Here is a 22,088-nt window from a genome sequence, read left to right as displayed (position 1 = left end):
TGGACTCTTCGATATTCACTAGAGCAGATCCAAACGAGGACCCTCGGGTATTTATTGAGAGGATGCAGAGGACTTTGAGGGTAATGAAGGCCACTGCAACTGAGTCAGTTGAGCTAGCTTCCTATAGACTTCGGGATGTTGCAGTTAATTGGTACGAGTCTTGGGAGTTGTCCAGGGGTAAGGATGCCCTTTCAGCAGTATGGCAGGAGTTTACAGAGGTTTTTCTTCGTCATTATTTGCCACCAAATCTTAGACGGGCTAGATTTAATAGGTTCTTGACCCTTCGGTAGGGTAATATGAGTGTTCGGGAGTACAACCTTCAGTTTGATTCTTTGGCTAGGTATGCTCCCACTATTGTAGCTAAGATGGAGGATCGGGTTCACCAGTTCGTGAAGGGGTTGGAGCTGCACCTACTTAATGACTGTATGTCGGTCTCACTTCATCCAGGCATTGATATTTCTCGTATTCAGGCATGCGCTCAGGGTATAGAGGAGCGTAAGTAGAAGCAGAGGTCCGACCGTGATCATGATAGGGGCCAATGTAAGAGAGCGAGATCTTCAGGTCCTTCTGGTGAGTTTCGAGGTAGTCAGAGACAGAAGTACCCTAGGTATCCAGCCTAGCTATCGGCTAGTGCACCCCTCAGTTTGCCGGTAGAAGATTTGATCGTTCCACCTATCCAAGGCCTAGTCAGAGTTATAGGGCCTCTAGTTCTCAGTATAGGGGTGAGTCAAGTCAGATGAGGCCACCCTTGCCACGATATGCTCAGTGTGGTAAGCAGCATGTCGGGTAGTGCCTTGTGGGGTTGGGTGTTTGTTATACTTGTGGTTTTCCAGGCCACTTTATGAGAGAATTCCCGACGAGAGGTGGTGCAGGTATAGTTCAGTCAGCGGGATCTGTAGTTGGTTCATCATCATCAGTACGCCCCCTGGGAAAGGTTCACAGGCACCAACCAGTCGTGGTAGAGGTAAGAGTGGAACATCTAGCTCGAGCGATCCTCCGAACCGCGTTTATGCATCAACGGGTCGACATGATCAGGAGTCGTCACCTGATGTTGTTATATGTATATTATAAATCTCCTCATATGATGTATATGCATTGATTAATCCAGGTTCCACCTTATCGTATGTCACTCCGTTGGTCGCTAGCAAGTTTGGGATAAAACCTAAGTTGATTAAACCTTTAGAGGTGTCTACACCTGTTGGGGATCCAGTGATAGCTAGACGGGTATATATAGATTGTATAGTTGTAGTACATAATCGTTCTATAGTAGCAGATCTGATTGATCTAGATATGGTAGAATTTGATGTTATAATGGGTATGGATTGGTTGACTTCTTGTTATGATAATGTTGATTGTATACCAAAGATGGTTTGGTTCCAGTTTCTAGGGGAGCCATTTCTAAAGTGGAAAGATAATACTGCATCGCCGAGAGGTAGGTTTATTTCCTATCTCAAGGCAAGGAAGATGATAAAAAAGGGCTATATTTATCACTTAATTCGGGTACAAGATGTGACAGCAGAGTCACCGACCCTTCAGTCAATCCCAGTCGTTAATGAGTTTCCTGATGTTTTCCCGATGAGCTTCCAGGCCTTTCGCCAGAGCGGGAGATTGAGTTTGCTATTGACACATTACCAGATACTCAGTCGATATCTATTCCTCCTTATAGAATGTCACATCCAGATCTGAGAGAGTTGAAAGAACAGCTGAGGGATTTGCTAGAAAAAGGCATTATCAAACCCAGTACATCACCGTGGGGAGCACCTGTGTTATTTGTGAGAAATAAAGATGGTTCCTTGCGGATGTGTATTGATTACAAGTAGTTGAATAAGGCGACAATTAAGAATAAGTACCCGCTCCCGAGGATTGATGATTTATTTGATTAGTTACAGGGTACTAGGTGTCTCTCAAAGATAGACTTAATGTCTGGGTACCATCGGGTAAGGGTTAAAGAGAAATATTTTCCAAAGACAGCATTCAGGACCAGATATGGGCACTTTGAGTTTCGTGTTATGTCGTTCGGTTTGACCAATGCCCCAACAGTATTCATAGACTTGATGAACAGTGTGATCAGACCCTTTCTAGATCTGTTCGTGATTGTATTTATAGATGATATTTTGGTTTATTCTCGTTCAGAGGCTGAGCATGCAAATCATTTGCGTACTGTGCTCACAGTTCTACAAGAAAGGAAGCTGTATGCAAAATTCTCCAAATGTGAATTCTGGTTGAATTCTGTAGCTTTCCTTGGACATATTATTTCAGGTGAGGGTATCCGGGTTGATAGACAGAAGATTGAGGCAGTGAAGACTTGGCCTAGACCCACGACACCGACGGAGGTTCGTAGCTTCTTGGTTTTGGCAGGTTATTATAGGATATTTGTAGAGGGCTTTTCTTCTCTTTTAGCACCATTGACAAAGTTGACTCAGAAGGCAACTAAGTTTCAGTGGAGTAATGCTTGTGAGCGGAGTTTCCAGGCATTGAAGGACAGATTGACTTCAGCACCGGTTCTGACTCTCCTAGAGGGTACCGATGGTTATGCTATCTATTGTGACGCTTCGGGCATTGGATTGGGTTGTGTACTGATGCAACATGGTAAGGTTGTGGCTTATGCTTCTAGACAACTAAGAATTACCCGCTCCATAATTTAGAGTTATCCGCGGTGATTCATGCACTAAAGATATAGAGGCACTATTTGTATGGCATTCATGTTAATATCTATACGGATCATAAGAGCCTTCAGTATGTATTCAAGCAAAAGGAATTGAATTTACGTCATAGGCGATGGTTGCAGCTATTGAAAGACTATGATGTTGATATTTTATACCATCCAGGGAAGGCGAATGTAGTAGCCGACGCCCTGAGCCATAGATCTATGGGTAGCCTATCATATTTATAGCCATAGAAGAGTGAGATAGCCAGTGAGATTCATCAACTAGCTAATCTTGGAGTTCCATTACTAGATTTATGTGATACTAGAATTACTATTCAGGACATGACAACATCCTCTTTAGTAACTGAAGTGAAGGAATGCCAGTATGAGGATCCTATGCTAACTCATTATAGAGATACAACCCCTCAAAAGGATAAGACACTATTTGAGATTACATGAGATGGAGTCCTTAGATATCGAGGTCGATTATGTGTTCCTAATGTGGCAGGACTATGCCAGCAGGTTATGGGAGAAACTCACTATTCTCATTATTTTGTTCATCCAGTAGCGACGAAAATGTATCATGATATCAGGGAAATATACTGGTGGGACGAAATGAAGAAGGATATAGCAGAGTTTGTTGCTTAGTGCCCTAATTGTCAACATGTTAAGATTGAACATCAGAAACCTAGTGGATTATTGCATGCTATAGAGATTCCGACTTGGAAATGGGAAGTAATTAATATGGATTTCATCATAGGCTTATCTCGTACCCAGCGTAAGTTCGATTCTATATGGGTTATTGTTGATAGACTTACATTAAGGAGATAATATGACTTCATGGTGTCCCTATATATATTATCTCAGATAGAGGTGCTCAATTTATAACTAATTTCTCGAGGTCCTTCCAAAAAGGATTGGGGACTCAAATAAGTCTTAGTACAACATTTCATCCCCATACAAATGGTCAGGCTGAGCGTACTATTCAAACACTAGAGGATATGCTACAGGCTTATGTGATAGACTTCGGGGGTAGCTGGGATGATAATCTTCCATTTATTGAGTTTGCATATAATAATAGCTATCATTCCAGCATTCAGATGGCTCCATATGAAGCTCTTTACGGACAGAAGTGTAGTTCACCTATCAGATGGTTCGAAGTTGGGGAAACTAAGTTAGTAAGACCAGAGTTGGTACAACAGGCAGTTGAGAAGATTAAGCTTATATGGGAAAGGCTATTAGCAGCTCAAAGCCGTCAGAAGTCCTATGCAGATAATCGACGACGAGACTTGGAGTTTCAGGTAGATGACTGGGTATTCCTAAAGGTATCATAGATGAAAGGAATTATGAGATTCGGTAAGAAAGGAAAGATTAGCCCTCGGTACATTAGACCTTATAAGATCATACACAGAGTACGCCATGTAGCATATGAGTTAGACTTGCCTTATAACTGAGAGTCAGTACATCCATTTTTTCATGTGTCTATGCTCTGCAAGTGTATTAGAGATCCTTCTAGAGTCATTCCAGTTAACGATGTTCAGGTCACAGAGCAACTATCATATGAGGAAGCTCCCATTGCTATACTAGATAGACAAGTTCGGAGATTGAGAACTAAGGACGTAGCTCCAGTTAAAGTACTTTGGAGAAACAAGAATGTGGAGGAGATGACTTGGGAGGCTGAAGAAGACATGGAGTATAGGTATCCTCACTTGTTTCCACTTCCGGAGGAGGATCGTACTGAGACATCACAGCCTTTAGGTATGTATATGGCACTTGATTCTTATGTTAGTTATTGTCATTGGTCGTGTGAGGCCATTGGTGTTATTGATGATTGTGGCCCTGTGTGGCTTTGTATTGTTGGATTTTCTGTCTGACAGGTTGGTAGTAGTACCGTTATAGAGGAGACTCTGCCAAAATTTCTATAGATCTCTGCTAGTTTAACATTCGAGGACAAATGTTTCTAAGGGGGGAGATTGTTACACCCTATACGTCCCAAGGTGACGTATAATGAATATGAGAATTGTTAATCATGATTTAAATAATTTTAAAGTCATAATATGACTATATATGATGTTTGGATATAAAATATAAAGTTTGGGAAAAGTCGGATTTAAGTTGCGGAAAAACCGACTAAGGATTTGCCTTGTAATGGAGCTTTTTGAGAAATATTTTCATGTGCTATATGGGGTCTTTTTTGGGACATATTATATACCAAATTGAAGGTCTTGGAATTTAGTTTCCAACTCTCTTAACTGTTCGTTCATACGACATCCGAATAAAAAGATATAAGCGCCGGAAGATGGGCCAATGATAGGGTGCCAAACTAGCACCTCTTTGAATCGTTTTCCCATAGAACACGACCTAAGATCATACATAAGCTCTCTTATAGTGTTTCAAAGGATACTAACATCCCGGGTACGAAATCAAGAACCGATAACATTAGAACGATCCCGACGACATAAGTATCACTATATCATCTCTCTTTTTCTTTATTGTTTGAGTTTTGGAAGGTACTTCATAGTTAAGAAAATGTTTACTTTCTGTATTTAAGATTTAAATATCAAGGAATGTTGATAAATTTGTTTTCTAATAGTTAGAACTCATGGGACAGTGATCGAAAGTCGTGAGTTCGATTTATTTTACTTTTAGTGGACTGTTTTATAGTCCACTCGTGTTGGCCTATTATGCTGTTGATTTATAGAGTTTGGAAGGATAAAAGGGCATGGATAAATTCCACATGTGGTAAGGTAGTAGGCTGGTCACTCGTCATTGCAATTTCAGGCTCATTGATAACTTGTTGATTGGGTGTGTTATGGTATATTTGGGGTTTTGTTGTATTGAAGGTCCCGAATTGTAGTTGGATTGTTTTTGAGTTGCTGATTGTATTATGTTTGTATCTATCCTATAGTAGGCTTGAGGGAGAAGTAAAATCAGGGGAAATGCTGCCCGTTGTATTTTAGAATCGAGTTATCGTTTGAGATACGTGATATACTAGCGCCATCTAAGTTGTACATGTATTTCTTTATTATAGGGTTGGCGGGCTAGTTGTCATAAGCTTGTTGTTGACTTGCATTGATGACTTGAGGTATGCTAAGGCTATCCCTTCTTTCTTTTTGGTATGATCCATATGATACAAACGAAACGAGCAAGTGCACAACTTTCATAAATGATTTTATTCTTAGAGGTACTAGAGTTGCCTATGTTCTGGATTCCCCATATGTCCTACTATCATATCGTCTGTTCATGGGTCTCATGACATTTCGAGAGATCTTATTGACTTACTTCATTATGCATTGCATCCATTTATACATGTATACTGACCCATGACCAGATGGCGTTATAAACGCGTATAGTATATATATATATATATATATATATATATATATATATATATATATATATATATATATATATATATATATATATATATATGTGTGTGTGTGTGTGTGTGTGTGTGTGTGTGTGTGTGTGTGTGTTATATATGCACTACCACCTGATCAGCTGGTATACGTTTATGATTTTGCCCACAGAGCCTCAGAGGCTTAATGATGTTATGTACGCATATACCTATGCATGATATGATATTTTTACGCATATACATGATATTATAATTGTTTCATGATTCACGGAGCTTTTCAGACTTACAGGTTTAGTCCTTTACTCTATGTTTCTTTCATATCTTTTATATATTAATTTTTATGCCTTACATACTCGGTACATTATTCGTACTGACGCCCTTATTGGATGGGGGCCTGTGTTTCATATCCGTAGGTGCAGGTAGACAGGCTGACGGTCCCCCATCTTAGGATCCTACTCAGCGAGAGTTGGTGTGCTCCATTTGATCCGGAGCTGCTATTGAATTTTGGTATGATACTTTTGATACATATGGGTATGACGGGGCCCTGTCCCGTCCTTTATATAGTTGAACACTCAGTAAGAGGTCTGTAGACAGTCATGTATAGTTGAATAGTATGTGGCCTTGTCGGCTCGCCCTACCGTATTCCATATATATATATATATATATATATATATATATATATATATATATATATATATATATGTGTGTGTGTGTGTGTGTGTGTATGTGTGTGTGTGTGTGTGTTAGTGCGCACGCACGTGTTGGCCGAAAAAGGGAATTGTCGAATTCAAATTGTTTTAGCTCTCGGTTTTCGTTCTTAATACTATGCAAAGTTTAAACTGTCAAATTGAGGGATGCAATCAAGAATTTGACCTAATTCTTAGCGAGAGGAAGAAGAAGAGAAGAGGAATTTGACGGAGTGTTATATATTTCTCACTTCCTAAAGAGCAAGGTATGGTAAAACTCTCTAGATATCCACACTTTTGAGGGAGCTTGTTTTTGCAGAATGGTACTACGATGCTCTGTAAGCTTGACAACCAATGTCTCTTCTACTTTTCGCTTTTTGGACAATATATTCTTCAAAAATTTAGCATAAGCTAGCATATGTGAAAGCACCTACGTGAAAGGTATAGTCACATGCACTTGCTTCAGGGGTGGGCATAAAATCTGAAAAACCGAATTACGAACCGGACCAAATTAATTCGGTATTTCAGTTTTGATTTTTTCGGTATTTTGGTCTAATTCAGTATTATATTTTCGGTATTTCGGTATACCGGTATGGTCCTCGGTATTAGGATCTTGAAATTTTGGTATACCGAAATACTGAATTTTTAAAGACTTTTAAATTGGACCTATATCTATACATACTGCCCAACACCCCAGCCCAACCCAATAAGGCCCAGCACCCCAGCCCAACCCTTATCTCTAGTATTTCATTCAATTAGGGATTAGGCATTAGGGAGTTTAGAAAGGGGGATAGTTTCAGAAAGTCAGAAACGGCAAACGACAATAGTTTCAGCCTTTCAGGCTTTCAGCCACAACGAAAACTTCAAACTTCAAAGAGATCGGCTGCTGTGAGAATACTAAGAGATCAGCTGTTGTGACTTCAAAGAATCAAAGGTATATTTCTAGTTTCTTCAAATGTATCATGTTTTTATTAACAAATTTTCGGCGGTGACCTTAATCTCCGGCGGTGACCGTAATCTCCTCCGACGTTAAACAAAAGTTTCTGACGTTAACCAAATCGAAAAGCATTCTCTCCATCCATTCCTTTGGTTTTTCTTATTCTCTCCATCCATTCCTTTGGTTTTTCTTTCTATCTCTGAATATCCAATTTGATTGCCATATCCAATTTGCAACTTGGCTTGAATCTTAAATAGTTTTGATATTTTGGGCATTTGAGTTGTATACATTGATTTCCTTTTTACTTGTTTATACTTAAAGTGATTAGCGAATTATGAATCTTAGAGTGTTTTATCAAATAATTTTGGTTTTCTTGATTGGGAATGAATGGATTATTAGTTTCATTAGACCCATTCTGAAGTCCTTTCTTAATTACTGAAATTAAGTTTCAATTATTCTTTTTTGTAAAATATCCACTAATGAAGGCTTCTTCTCTCTCTTAGATTTTCTTTTTATTTAGGACTAAGTTACATATACTGCCTACTTTGGTGTTAACTTTTTAATATATAATTATTAGAATTAATTTGGATATAACAAACTATCACTCTATTTTCATGTTACAATATCAAGCATGCTATAAAGACAAATGTAATTTGATTATATAATTATTTTACACAGCTTACCAGTATACAAGACTTAAATTCTTTTATCTTATCATTTCATTTCCAACATTATAGAAAAAATCTATTAAGGATATTAGAGATTCATTTAAGCAATAGAAACTAGTAGCAACTCGAATGAAGTTATGAAATATAAGTGTTAATTTGTGTTTATATTTGTTTTAATTTTATATAGATGGCAGATAAAAGTAGAGTAAGTGATGCCGGTTCAACTGAAAGTTTACCTATTACTGAAGATAGCAACACCAACACAATTGATACTCAAGATTCTAAGAAAAGAAAAGCAATGCAACCTAGATCTGAAATTTGGCAACATTTTGATAAATTTGAGGTAAATGGGGTCGGTAAAGCAAGGTGTACATATTGTAAGCAAGCTTATGCTGCTAATTCATCTAGGAATAGAACAACAGGATTGAAAAATCATTTGGCTAGATGCAAAGAATACCCACTTAACATTGATAAAGATAATAGTTAAACAAAGATAAATTTTCAATCTTGCAAAAATTATGGAGGATCACTTTGGAAATTTGATCAAGAAGTGGTTAGGAGGGCCTTAATTGAGATGATAGTTATTGATGAACTACCATTTAGCTTTGTAGAAAAGGGAGGCTTTATGAAGTTTATGAGAATAACTCAATCACTATTTCATCTTCCTTCTCGTAAAACAATAACAAGGGATTGTTATGAAGTTTACGGTGAATTGAAGCAAAATCTAAGAAGGTCTTTTAGAGAAGCACAACCAAAAACTTGCCTCACAACAGACACATGGACTTCATTACAAAGAATAAATTATATGTGTTTGAAAGCCCACTTCATTGATAGGGATTGGAAGTTGCATAAAAGAATACTAAATTTTTGCCCTATCACTAATCATAAGGGTGAAGAGATGGCTAAAGCTATTTCTAATTGTTTGCTTGAATGGAAATTAGACAAGGTGTTCACTATTACCGTGGACAATGCTTCTTCATATGATGTCACAGTCAAAGAATTGTCTAAAATATTAGATATGTGAAAATCTAATATGATGAGTGGTAAACATCTTCATGTGATATGCATGGCTCATGTACTAAATCTAATTGTGCAAGATAATTTGAAAGAAATTGATGTTTCTATTACACGTGTTAGAAATATTGTGAGGTATGTGAGATCTTCGTCTGCAAGGACCTTAAAGTTTAAACAGTATTGTGCACATGTAAAGGTAGAATATACCAAAATATTGTGTTTGGATGTTCCTACTAGATGGAATTCCACCTATTTAATGTTGGATACGGCACAAAACTTTAAAAAGGCCTTTGATAAGTTTCATCTTTTTGATAATGGATTTTCTGCTTATCAATGTTCTCATCATTGTGAAGATGGTAGTAGTGCAGGTCCTCTTGAATATGGTGATTGGGTGAATGTGAGAAATATGATAGAGTTTCTTGCAAGATTTCATGATCTCACCAAAAAAGTTTCAGGTTCACGTTATATCACTTGTAATTCTCATTTTAAGGATGTATCTGAACTTTATTGTCATTTAAAAATGTGTTTAATTAGTGAGGATGAGCATTTGAGAAATATGGCTGAGCGGATGCAAGAAAAGTTCAAGAAGTATTGGGGTGAGCCTGAAAAGATGAATAAAATAATTTTTATTTCTTTTGTCTTGGATCCACGTAACAAATTTGAAAATGTTAGCCTTGAACTTGAAGAGCTTTTTGGGGAGGAAAAAGGGAAGAAAATAAATGCTGAGGTGTATGCTTATATGAATTCTTTGTTTGAAGAGTATCTAAAAAAGTATTCAACTAGATTTTGTCCCCAATCTCCATCTAGTTCTACTTCATCTAATAACGCATCTAATACATCTAGTGGGAGTGTTATAACCGCATCATTAATAAGGATGAAGCTTCACTTGTAGAAACAAAAGGAAGACAATGGAAGTGGGGGTGCTAAATCGGAGTTGGATAAATATATTAGTGAAGAACAAGAGCCTTTTAGTGAATAATTTGATATCTTAAGTTGATGGAAAACACATGCTCCTAGATTTCCTATTCTTTCGGAGTTGGCTCGTGATGTGTTGGTCACTCCAATTTCTAGTGTGGCATCGGAATGTGCCTTTAGCACCGGCGACCGTATTCTTAATTCATTTAAGAGTTCATTGACTCCTAAATGTGTGAAAGCTCTTGTTTGTGTTCAAGATTGGCTTAGAAAAGAGAAGAATCCTATTAGTACTGAAAATGACTTGGAGTATCTTGAGGAACTCGAGCTTGGTAAGCTTTAATATTTTGTGTGTATTTTAGTTCAAAATAATATATCATACTTGTTTATTTGTATGACATATTTGGCCGAATTATCTTTAGATATGGAAAATAATGGAAGCACCACTACTAGAAATTCGCTAAAAACCGACCAAAAATACCGATCAACGTTGGTCGGTTATGAAAAATTACCGACCAAAACGCAACCATTACGGTGTGAACGGTGTTTTGATGGTCGGAATGGCTTACCGACCAAAGTTGGTCGGAAATTACCGACCAACTTTGGTCGGTATATTAAAATGACCATCTGACAAGTTTAATTACTTACCGACCAACTTTGGTCGGAAACATATTTTATTAATTTAATTTTACCGACCAAAGTTGGTCGGTTTAACTAAATTATGTTTTTTTATTAATTATTAAAATTAAAAAAAACCGACCAACTTTGGTCGGTAATTGAAAATATATATTTTTTAAAAATAATTAAAATTAAACATTACCGACCAACTATGGTCGGTAATCTCAACAATGCAAGCAAAATACCGACCAAAGTTGGACGGTAGTGTTGAATTCTGGGAATTCGATGTTCATTAACCGACCAACTTTGGTCGGTATTTTAGAATAATTTATTTTTTTTATTAAAAATCGACCAACTTTGGTCAGTTTTTCTGGGTTTAATTTTGGCATAAAATGCCTGTTTTGGCAGCTTCACTACCTGCCAGCATACCAATACAACAACACAACAACAACAACACAACAACAACAACAACAACAACAACAACAACAACAACAACAACAACAACAACAACAAAAACACAACAACAACAACAGCAACAACACAACAACAACACAACAACAACAACCAAAACATTCAATAAATACTTTAAAACTAACAAATTAAAGTTCAATTGAACATAAAAATCCAAAACCAAGTTAAAACTAATTACAACTAGTTCAAAACTGGTTCTATTTGTCTAGTTCAAAGTATATAAAAGTCAAGGGGTATTTTCTACAACATCATCATCACCGTCTGATGAACTTTCATTTACAAGACGATATAGAGAACATTCTTGTGGAGGACGGGAAGCACGATCACGGGGAGGACGGGAGGAACGATCACGAGTAGGGCGGGAGGAACGATCACGTGGAGGTCGACCCTCTGGAGATGACTCACGAGATCGGGGCAATGGAAAAGCTCCACTAGATAGGAGAGTTCTGATATGAGATTGCATGCCAAGGAATTGAGCATCTCTAAGTCTTTCTCTTTCCTTGGCCGCTTCTAGCTCTGATGTGAGCTTTGTCACTGTCTCCCGCATAGCGGAGAGGCTCTCCCTATTAAGTTGCTCGCCTTGCGAGGAAGTCCCTATTCCTCGCATTCCACACTTATAGCGATGGAAGTTTTTAGTAGGAAGCCCGTATACCTTCCCCCATTTTGGACCGCCAACAGACTCCAACCATATTCTTTCAGCATCCTCGTCCGAAGGTTGGGTTGGCTCACCCGATTCACCAGCTGGATGACTACGGATGAATTCCTCCACGTTACTTTGGTAGCGACCCTATATTATTTTAAATTAAATCAGTATTTCAAGTTTTTTATAAAAGTAAATTATAATACTTAAATAAAATTGAAAGCTTACATATGCAGTCGAGGCCCGGTCCTCGACCCACCTATCTTGATCCCCCTCTTTCTTCTTCTTCACAATATGTGTCTCCTTGAATAGCTCATCATGACTCATTGGACGCCCATACTTCTTTTCCTGAAAACAAATTAATTTAGTTAATAAACAGAATAGATATACTTAGAAAAGTAAAATAATTTAAGCAATTACGTACCAATCTTCTTTTTATTGTCCCTAGGCTGATCGCACCTCCAGTGTGTAAGGAGCCTCCCTTCTCGGATGCGCGATCTTTCTTTCCTTTTTCGCTCCTCTCTAAGAACTCTGCGGTAAGCCATTTCCTTTGCAAATCATTCCACAAATTCTCAAGTAACCAGCCAGGCTTCTTGTTCTTCTTTCTAGCATCCGAGAAAGCATCCGCCAATCTCTTGCGAGCTTTATGATGAAAATTTGTAGCCACTTCCGCGCTATAGCGGTCTTCCCATACACACTTGCTCTGTATTTCAAAAGTTAAATATTAGATGGAAACATCATAAATATAAATTATTAAACTGTTTAAAAGAACATTTATACCTTAAATTGATTGAAAATTTGCTCCTTCAGTGAGAATGGGCAATCAGTCCAAGTCGCATAAGGGCCATCATAAAGCTTTCTAATGGCATTGGTGATTATCCTCGTAGTCTTATTACCCGGCTTGAACCTACAATTTAACAATAAAAACACATTAATATCTTAGTAAAAATGTTACAAATCAATAGACGCAAAAATAATGAATAACACTTACCCATCACCCTCAGGGACTATGATGATCCTGCCATATCGATCATAATGCACTACCTCGTCATCACCATCCGAAGCATGTGTATCAGAGGCATGTGAAGACGGTGTAGGCGGGTCAGAGCTAATGCCTCGCAGGCGAAGGCCTGCAATAGATGGAGTCGATGATGAAGATGGTTGCGATCCCTGTGACTGCGACATAGCTGGATGCGACCCAAGTGGATGTGATACCGATGGCTGTGACCCGAGTGGCTGTGACCCGAGTGGCTGTGACCCGAGTGGCTGTGACATGGGTGGATGCGATCCATGTGGCTGTGATATGTAGGGATGTGATCCATGTGGATGTGATGCAGATGGCTGTGAGGCAGCTGGACTGTATGTCGGACGTATAGTCCTGTGGCCCTGTGATGGAAGACTGGGTGTCTGAATGAAGGTGTACGGCTCGTGATGCTGTGGCAGCTCAGTATAGCCGTGTGGTGGAGGATAAGACATAGGCATCTCTGAAAAGGGTGGACAAGAGGGAGTATTATTTTCTACCCTCCTCTTTCCCTTCCTACCCTTTTCTCGACCCCGAGAACTAGTAGGGTCATTGTTACCTTGACCCTTGCCTGCCATCTGCATAATATAATACACATTTAGATTGAAACATATAAGAAACTAGCTATAAAACGAGAGTGCTTTAAAAAACCAACTTTTTAATCCTCATCGACGTATTGTTCCTCGTCTGAGAATTCTTCGTCCTCACTTGTTTGAGCTTCATCAGTTGATTCTTCGTCCTCATTTTCTATAATTGTTACTTCATTTATATCAACTTCTTCCAATATGCATTCAGGATGTTCCAAATCATTTTATAACTGATCGTCCACTATTTGGTGAACATTGGAGATATCGTTTTGATATGCAACATCTAACACATTCTCGACTTCCACCCTACCTACAGGCTTAGTTTTTATTACAACCCACCAATCGGACTTATTCCGCCGCAATGGATAAGGAGCATAATACACTTGCCTAACGTTATGTGCAATTATTAAAGGATCATAGCGATCATACTCCCTCGTATGATTAACCTCAATTATGTTGTATTGGTTGTGTACTCTTGTACCTCTTGTTGTATTTGGGTCAAACCACTTGCATCTAAAGAGTATCAATTTCTTATATGGCTAACCTGTATATTCTAGTTGTAATATTTCTTTGACCACACCATAATAATCAATATCTCCAACTTGGTTGCCATCACCACCTTGAACCCACACCCCGCTGTTGTTGCTATTTTTATTTTTAGAGCAATCCTCTGTATGAAACTTATAACCATTCACTACGTACTTAGACATTGTTGTGACCTGAAGCCCAGGTCCCCAAGATATATCTTTCAAAAATTGATTTACACCATTATTTGGATTATTTACCTACATAGAGTTAAAAAAAATTCATAAGTTAGCACAACTTATGAATCAATTTTTATACATTCACTACATATGTATATTTTTATACATTCACTACATATATATATACACACACTTACAAACTGTTTGAACCACGTATCAAATCTCGTATATACAACATCATAGCCAAATTGACCCACGAAGTGACTGTGACATATCAAATATTTTTAGTAGTTGCATCAATATGTAGTCACAGTAAATTTTACATTTTGATAACTAATAAATCAATACTTACTTGAGAAATGGTACAACTTCGGGACAATTTAGCAACACATGAAGTGTAGCTGACTTGTACTCCATATCACTCAAACTTCTCTTTCTAACATCCTTAGAACATCGGCCTGGTTGATTGAATATGGACATTGGTGGATATAATGGATCATTCACACATTCGACCGTGTGCCTATTGGGCCTATTCCTAGAACATGGCACGTTACTCTCAAAATAATAAGAACAAAAATGTGCAGTTTCCTTTGCAAGATAGGCTTCGCATATAGATCCTTCAATCTTATTCCTCTGCTTAACAAATTGTTTGCATTTGCCAATTGTCCTACATAATCTCATGTTAGCCAAGAACATTCAAATAAAATAGAATATTACATCAAACTTATAATATTACCTCTCAAAGGGATACATCCATCTGCATTGAACATGCCCTCCAAGTCATGCCTCGTGTACAAGGTGTATTGGAAGGTGTTCCATCACATCAAAGAAATCACATGGGAATATTTTTTCCATCTTACTAGAAATTACACGGATGTTCTGGTCCATCCGAAGTAGGTTTTCTTCCCTTAATGTGGTAGAACACAAGTCTTTGAAAAATAAACTAATCTCTGTGATGGGTTTCCAGATTCTTTCAGGCAAACCACAAAATGCAATAGGCACTAAGGTCTCCATGAAAACATGGCAGTCATGACTTTTCAAATGGCTCAACTTCCCTACCTCCATATCTACTTTTTTCCAAGATTCGACGCATAACCCTCATGCATCTTTAATTTCGTAACCCAATCACAAATTTGTCGTCTTTCCTCCAAAGTGAATGTGTAACTTGCTTTGGGCTTGAACACCTTACCATTATTTGTCTGTCTGCAAGTATAATTCAGGCCGCCTGCAATATTCTTGTAAGTCCATTCTAGCCTTCGGGTTATCTTTTGTCTTACCTTTAACATCCATCACTGTGTTGAACAAATTATCAAAATAATTCTTCTCAATATGCATGACATCAAGGTTGTGTCGGAGAAGATTATCCTTCCAATAAGGCAACTCCCAAAATATACTCTGTTTCGTCCAATTATGATTAACACCATATCCGGGGAATCTATAAGGTGGAGCCTCAGTAACTTTACTGAAGTTCTGGACCCTCTCCCAAATTTCTTCACCTGAAAGTATCGGAGGTGGAGAATCATATTCCACTTTATTCTTTTTGAATGCATTTTTCATCCTTCTAAACTCATGATCATCAGGCAAGAATTGACGGTGACAATCAAACCATGATTGCTTTCGGCCATGTTTCAAAGTGAACGCTTTACTATTTTCCATGCAGTAAGGACGAGCTAGCTTCCCAGCAGTCATCCACCCAGACGACATTCCATACGCAGGAAAATCATTAATAGTCCACATTAAATTAGTACGCATATTAAAATTCTGCTTGGTTGATATGTCATATGTTTCAACACCATCATACCACAATTGTTTTAGCTCATCAATCAAAGGTTGCAAATATACATCAATTAAACTTTTCGGATTACGTGGACCGGGAATAATACAATTTAAGAATATATATGGACTAGTCATACACAACTCAGGTGGTAGATTATAAGGTGTAAGAAAGACAGGCCAACATGAATATGGTGTCGCAGATATAGAAAAAGGCGTGAAGCCATCGGCACACAGACCTAACCGAATGTTCCTTGGTTCACTAGCAAAATCTGGATATGTCCTATCAAAGTGCTTCCAAGCTTCTCCATCTGAAGGATGACACATAACACCAGGTGGTCTTCTATTTTCAAAATGCCATCTCATATGAGGAGCAGAACTCATCGACGCATATAACCTCTTTAACCTAGGTATAAGAGGTAAATAATGCATTGCCTTGATAGCGACCATATTCCCGCTGGAAAGCCTCTTGAAACGAGGCTTTTCGCAAAATTTACAATTGTCTAAAGTTGCATCATCTTTATAATATAACATGCAACCATCTTCACAACAATCAATTCTCATTGACAAAAGTCCTAACTTAGAAACCAATCTCTTCGCCTTATAGAAATCACCAGGTAAGTTGATATTAGGGTCAACTAGTTCAATCATAAGGTCAATGAAAGAGTCCATGGCTGCTTGAGAAATATTCCAATTAGATTTGATACTTAGTAATCTAACTGCAACAGACAGCTTAGAGTGCGGACTTCCTTCACGTAGTGGATGACTAGCTTCCTCTAACTGTTCATAAAAACGTTTTGCGTCATCATTAGGAGTTTGTTCAACATTTTCATTGGGCTCACCCCAAAAGCATCCGCAACAATATCCTGAATTCTAGAATCAAGATTTGTATTCTCCACCGACCTACTAATTTCACCAACAACCATGTTATGAAATATCCCAAGGCTACCATCGATCTCTCCATGATTAGTCCACACAAAGTAATTCTCTATAAACCCCTTCCTATAAAGATGAAGCTTAACTTCCTCCGATTTTTTAAACTTCATACAATTGCACCTGACACAAGGGCACCTAATTACTCCTTCATTTTGGTATGGTGGAAGTGACATTGCATGTCTAATAAAGTCATCAACCCCTTCTACAAAATCCTCCCGCAATCCCCGCCGATTAGGATAATTTCTATTGTACATCCAAGTACGATGTTCCATCTATACAAATAAAACAAGAACAAATTAATTTATTCTACAATTATAAATTAATTATATCTTTTTTAGTTAATTCAAGATAATTATTTTTTCCTAATTACATCAATTTATATCCTAAAAGTTCAATTCATATCCAAAAGGTCCAATTCATATCTTAAAAGTTCAATTCATATCCTAAAAGTTCAATTCACAAGAACAAATCCTAAAAACTAAAATTTCAATTCATATCCTACGAGTTTAAACATAAACTAACTAAACTAAAGAAATTCAACCCATACCCTAAAAGTTCGATTCACAACAACAAATTAATTTATTCTACAATTATAAATTAATTATATCTTTTTTAGTTAATTCAAGATAATTATTTTTTCCTAATTACACCAATTTATATCCTAAAAATTCAATTCATATCCAAAAGGTCCAATTCATATCTTAAAAGTTCAATTCATATCCTAAAAGTTCAATTCACAAGAACAAATCCTAAAAACTAAAATTTCAATTCATATCCTACGAGTTTAAACATAAACTAACTAAACTAAAGAAATTCAACCCATACCCTAAAAGTTCGATTCACAACAACAAATTAATTTATTCTACAATTATAAATTAATTATATCTTTTTAGTTAATTCAAGATAATTATTTTTCCTAATTACACCAATTTATATCCTAAAAGTTCAATTCATATCCAAAAGGTCCAATTCATATCTTAAAAGTTCAATTCATATCCTAAAAGTTCAATTCACAAGAACAAATCCTAAAAACTAAAATTACAATTCATATCCTACGAGTTTAAACATAAACTAACTAAACTAAAGAAATTCAACCCATACCCTAAACTAAACTAATTCATAACTAATTGACTAATTAACAAAACTAATTAGTTAATAAAACTAATTAACAAAACTAATTAAAACAAGACCTAAACCCTAATCCTTAATAAAATGCAATGTTCAAATAATTAAAACACTAATCAATTGAAACTAATTCATAACTAATTAACAAAACTTAGAAATAATAAATAAATGGGTTGTAATTCAAACCTAGAATTTTTAGGAGATGGAGAAGGAGAGGGGCGGCAGTGGCATCGGCGACGGCGCGGCGACGGCGAGGGGGAGGGCTGGACGGCGAGGGGGAGGGCTGGGAGAAGGAGAGAGGGGAAGGTTTAGAGTGAAGAGGGAAAAATTTCAGAGAAATGGGGGTTTCCCTCATTTTTCACTTCTCTGATTTTAGAATTATCGACCAAAGTTGGTCGGTAATTTTGGTCGGTACATTAAGTGCTGACCGTTTGACCAAAAACTGACCAACTTTGGTCGGTTTTTTTTTATAAAAAATTTAAATTCTTTTTTTTTGTGTTTTGTTTTTTTTCCTTAAAATATTATAAACTATAAAAAAAATATTATAAACTACAAGCATTTATTTTATTTAACTATGCAATTATTATAAATAATTATAAACTATAAGCATAATCTTTATAAATAATTATATTAACTATTTAATTTTAATAAATTATAATAGCATCTATCTAAGTAAATTTTCTAAGTTATAATTAAGTATGTGAGTAATTTCTCTCACACACGCATACACTATATTGTAATTGATGCTAATAACTTCTTTTTTCATTCGTTCATCACTAATAATGCATGACATAGATTAATCGATATATAGGTCGAGACGTTTTGATGAATCATCGATTAATATTCATCAATACATCTAAGTAAGTTATAAATCGATGAATCAATTTACAAATAGATATATTTGATGATAAAGTATATATACTAATTAGTATCTTCCCAAGTCTATCCCTAAAAGAACCCGACCCTGTGGTCCTAGCGCTTCGTGTTCTTATATATATATATATATATATATATATATACACACACATACAAACACACTTCACTGTAATACTTTAACTATATATATAGCTTGTTATAGTATATGTTAGTGTGTATATATATAGCTTGTTAAAGTTTGACCATGTTTGACCTATTAATTTAACTCGTTTACTTAATACTAATATCTTCTTTCGTTTATTTAATTTGTGATCCATATATATATATATATATATATATATATATATGTCACAGATGTTTAGTATTAATTCTTTTATTTTTTATTCATTCATCACTAATAATACATGGCATAGCTAGATTAATCAATATAAGTCGAGACGTTTAGTTTTTACTATTAGTCGATATAGGTCAAACGTTTTTATTTTTAATATTCATCGATGCATCTAAGTAAGTTATAAGTCGATGAATCAATTTACAAATAGCATGTTATATATAGTATATGTTAGTGTATTAATTTTTTGTATTACAAAAGTGTTAACGAATTCAATTTATATTATTTAGATAGTAAATATAAAAGTAATTCGAAAGTTTGATCAATGTTGACGTAATAACCGACCAACTTTGGTCGGTTATTTTGCAGAAAATAACAATTACCGACCAAAGTTGGTCGGTAAATGCTTCCCCTACATTAACCGACCAACGTTGGTCGGTAATTTTAAATATAAATTCTTAAATATTATAAAATATTTTAAATAATAAAATAATTATTAAAATTTAAAAAATTGGATCCAGATTACCGACCAACGTTGGTCGGTAATCCAAAATTTTCTTGTCTGACCAGCTTGGTCAATTCGTTGACCAATTTACCGACCAACGTTGGTCGGTATTTAGTTTTTAAAAAATGTAAATTTTTTTTTCTCTAGTTTCCATCCAACCTGGACGGTGTTTGGTCGCTTTTTTTGACCGATCAACGTTGGTCGGAAATAGTTGGTCGGTTTTTAGCAGATTTTTAGTAGTGCACTACTAGCATTTTTTGATGTATAGTTGTAACTTACAACTTGAGTGATAAGTTTAATACTCTATTTGTTTGGTGATATACTTTTGTAGTTTTGTTTTATTATCATCAAAAATTAATATTCTAACTTATGATTTATCTTTGTTTTTTAGGTTCAAGTGCAATCATGCCCCGCGCTCCTAAAGTACGCTCTCATATTTGGGAATATTTTGAGGTGAAAGAACATAACAGAGAAGTTCGCAAAGTAGAGTGCAAGCATTGTGGTCGAGTCTATAATGTTCATCCAAAGAGGGATGACACATATAGTTTAAGGAAGCATATTAGGTGTTGTCTTGAGTGTCTTCCTGGAAATCCGTATTTAAGAATTAAGACTAAGTTGATTTGAGACTATTAGTGTAAACTTGAATTGAGGGATGCCCTCTCTGTTTTTTTGTTGCATTGTATTTAATTCTGCTGTTGTGTTCTCTGAGCTTATGCATATAGTGTCTTAAATTAGTATGCTGCTTTCTTTTCTTGACTGTGTTTATGGTTCTATGTTTATGGTTTTGCATGTCTTAAATCTGTCTTAAATGTTGTGTTTATGGTTTTGCACTTGACAACAAAGTCGATCGTCAATGTGTGGCATCAAAGATCTCTGAATGTTGTGTTTATGGTTTTAAACTGAATTGTGAATTCATTGTGAATCACTAAATCAATTTCATAGATTGTAAGATGAAATAGGTCAAAATGGATTTTCACCCGATTTTCATACATTTAACATCCTGCTTCATGTTCTTTGGTAAAGGAGACAAACCGCTAGGAGAGGGCTGTCAGTGAATTGTGAATTCATTGAGTGAATTGTGAATTCATTGAATCACTGAATCAGTGAATTGTGCCCGGAGAGGGCTGTCAGGCGTCATAAGCTTATTTAGCAATAATTAAACTGAAACCGTATCGAACCAAAATAAAAAATACCGAACCATACCGAAATAATTTGATACGGTATTTGGTATACACAATTGATAAACCGAATATCGAACCAAAATTCTTAAATACCGAACCAAAATACCGAATGCCCACCCCTACCTGCTTGAGCACTTCTAGAAAGCGCTCGAATTGTTTGTCTAGCTTCTCTCTTCTCTGCTTCTGCGAGAAAGGCAGAGCAATCATACATTTACTTTCTTCACTCTCCTCATTTATTGCATTCTCATCTTTCTTCTTCATTTAAGCTTTAGTGTTCCCCTTCTTCCTCAAACCATCATCTACCGTCCCTGCACCTTCGTGAATGTTGTCATTTTTTGCTCCTCCACAATATCCACCTGTCTTTCAATCAGTTCATCCCTTTGTTTTGCCCTGGGATCCTCCAATACGTGCCCATTCCTCAAAGACACTACATTTATTATCTCTTTTGGATTTCTTTAAGTATCAGCACGAAGAGATCATGGAACCCTCTCAGATAATAGATTAGCAAGTTGCCCCACTTGTCTTTCCAAGTTTCGAATGGCCTTACCCTGTTCTCTGATAGTTGAACCATGGGATTCAAGACTCTCATTTGTTTTAATAATAAAGGCCTTTATCAGATCTTCCATGCTAAACTGATTAGAATGTGGAGGATGATATTGCTACCTCTGCTAATTTTGAAAACCTGGATCTCCCTGTCCCTGGGGTCTCGGATTATTCTGCTGCCATGAGTTCAGACCACCTGGTGAACTCCAAGAAAAGCCTGGGTGCCTCTTTCCCATAGAGTTAAAATTATTATCACTCTAGTAGTTGCCTCTGTCAAATCTTCCCACAACATTTGCCACTTCATCTGCAGCTAGGCCTGACACTTATGCGTTGGATGACCCATTCGACAAAAATCACAAATCGAGGATGACTGACTCTGGACCTTGGCTAAGGTAAACTTTCTTATGTCTCTGGCCATGGTGTCTAGCTTGGCTTGCACTGATATGTTAGATTCCACTTGATATGCCCCAACCTTTTTCTTCTCTTGTTATCAACTGCAGGCCATTTATTTGCATCTTCAGATATTCATTTGGAATTGCAACAATCTCCTCAGGA

The 22,088-nt window shown here is 36.6% G+C and overlaps 1 long non-coding RNA gene across 2 annotated transcripts; it reads left to right on the top strand.

Annotated features, from left to right (window-relative positions):
• The first annotated feature begins 7,446 nt into the window (after positions 1-7,446).
• On the top strand, positions 7,447-20,543 carry LOC107796254 (uncharacterized). 2 transcript variants are annotated; one of them, XR_012699155.1, is made up of 3 exons: positions 7,447-7,625; positions 9,679-9,765; positions 20,201-20,543. It is a non-coding gene; the product is annotated as an uncharacterized LOC107796254 (long non-coding RNA). The 2 variants fall into 2 exon arrangements; XR_012699154.1 differs by lacking the exon at positions 9,679-9,765.
• The last annotated feature ends 1,545 nt before the right edge of the window (positions 20,544-22,088 follow it).

The sequence above is a fragment of the Nicotiana tabacum genome, chromosome 15 (genome assembly GCF_000715075.1).
Source record: "Nicotiana tabacum cultivar K326 chromosome 15, ASM71507v2, whole genome shotgun sequence".
NCBI classification, from domain to species: Eukaryota; Viridiplantae; Streptophyta; class Magnoliopsida; order Solanales; family Solanaceae; genus Nicotiana; species Nicotiana tabacum.
The sequence above is the reverse complement of the archived record's forward strand: the minus strand, read 5'-3'. Positions and strand labels throughout refer to the sequence as shown.